Source organism: Mandrillus leucophaeus, unplaced genomic scaffold (genome assembly GCF_000951045.1).
Source record: "Mandrillus leucophaeus isolate KB7577 unplaced genomic scaffold, Mleu.le_1.0 Scaffold12, whole genome shotgun sequence".
Classification (NCBI taxonomy): domain Eukaryota; kingdom Metazoa; phylum Chordata; class Mammalia; order Primates; family Cercopithecidae; genus Mandrillus; species Mandrillus leucophaeus.
In genome coordinates this window covers 848,631-850,791 of record NW_012100320.1, presented here as the reverse complement: position 1 = coordinate 850,791, position 2,161 = coordinate 848,631, and positions in this window count along the sequence as shown.

Genomic DNA, 2,161 nt, shown 5'->3' with positions numbered 1-2,161 from the left:
GGCCAGCTCGCTACAGCAGCCTGGGCTCCTAAACCCTCCCACCCACTCTCAGTGAAGGAAGAACCTGGTGAGAAAATGTTAAGCCAACAAAATCTTTTTCCACTCTTGTGTTTATGACCAAAGATAGGATAATAAGGATGTCTTGAAGATAGAAAGGTGAGTATATTCATTTTATTCCCAGTAGCTTTAAGGGAGGATTTGAGGTAATCAATGGATATCTACACTTGATTCCCTCAAAACCCTTAGGTTCGCAAAGGAATGAGCCACCAGTTAACCCAGGCAGTATGTTTGGGGGGAAAAATGAAGACAAAATTTGGAGTAAAACAGCATCTAGTGCCTCCTTAAGACCCAGCCTGCACAGAAACGAAAGCCTCTGTACAGACTTCACAGTCCAGAGCCTTGAGGGCCACGTCGGAGCCTTGGACTGGTTTCAATCATGACTTCCCGGCAAACCCCACATTCTTTTCCTATTGAATGCCACCTGTTCATTTTTATATTTTTATACTTGCTTCTCAAGTTTCTGCTGATGTCCTTAACAGGAACATATGTGGAAGTGACCTTTGCAGCCTCCTGAATGGCAAGTAGAGCCCCACCCTTACTTCCCAGACCATGTAATTCGGTGCAAAAAAAGCCCACGGAGGCGGACAGCCCAGGTGCCTCTCCTCTACTTGAGGTCTCGCTACAACCCACTCAGGCTCTAGGAGGCAGCTGTGTTAGGTAAATTCAAAATTAGGATTTCTAAAATTTTGTTTCTGCACCTATGCCAGACCTAGTGCTAACAGCTTAATTCTCAGTGGAGGTTATTTGATTTGAGGCCTATGGGTGGGCCTAGATTACTGAAAGTAAGCAATGGGCTTTCCTCTGGTTTTGTAAAGACCCTTTCTTGGCAGACTAGCAAAACCCGTTCCCCCAAGGTTTAACTGGTTAACATGTAGGTTTAATCAAGCTCTCTATGTGGGGGAATTTAGCTGTCTTAAGAATGGTGATATTCCCTTATGTATGTATAGTTTAAAAAGCACTTACAAGTTCATTACCTCCTCCTACCCACCTCTCATGACAGCATCAGGATGAGTGCACTAAAAGCAAAACCTTTTACCTCAGGGTTTAGCACTTTCTTCTGGGACCCTGAGTTCTTAAGAGAACCTGTTTTCTTCCTTTGATAGAAATTGCTATTCCTCAATAGAAATGCTTCTCTAAGTATTTTCTCCTGAGGACCATTCTACCTCAGGAACTTCAGCGGAGGAGGAAGCCAGACTTTTCTTACTGCTTAAGGCAGAGGAAGCTGTCCTTTTGCTGAGGTACTGCTGCTTGAGGAGGGAGCTCCATCAGGGCTGCCGGCCGAGTTCCAGAAGAGGCCTGTATTTTTAGCATGGCCTTCTTCACTTCCCAGCACCTGCCGTGATCTGTAACCCAAGGGGCTACTTAAATGCCACTGAGATGACTGAGGACAAGGCAGCCTGAGCTAATGTCCTAAAATACCACCCAGGGGAGGTTTTTCTTTTGGGAACCATTTCATTTCTACCTCGTCTTGTTCCTTCCTCAGCTGTGGGCCATTATAGATCCTGGCTGAGAAGGATGACATCTGCCCTGGAAAGAAGTTAGGAAAAAATCCACTGGATCTGTCTACCTTGATGCCAGCCATCTACCCTTGGCTCCCGGTTTCTTTTTTTGCTGTTTGTTTGCTTATTTTATTTTATAACTTCATTGTTCCTTCTTCCCCAAGGCTTCCAGTTTCAGTCTTTCTACTGTCCTTGCCAGATGGAAGTAACAAAAGCATGTCTACACATATTTTTCCCAAAGCAAAGTCCCTGTTTGATATCCCTGAAAATAGGTGAAGATGAGAGACAAAGTCAGGTAATGTTTCAGATGAGATAACGGTAAAGGGAAGGCAAACCCCTCTCCTAGCAGATATAACTCATGGAGCCCATTAGTCCATAAAGATGGTACAAGCTGGAAATAGAAATATGTTATCAAGAAGCTCGATACATTTGTGGAGGACAGATGCACCGTGGGTCATGAAGGATAATGAGGATGTCTTAGGATGACTCTAATCCTGGAGTTTGACATCAGCCCATCCATCCACAGCATTCCTTGGCATCACTGTCAGATGTACAATGCTGGGCTGCTAAATCCTAGGGATGACCCAGTGTGGAAGTTCTTA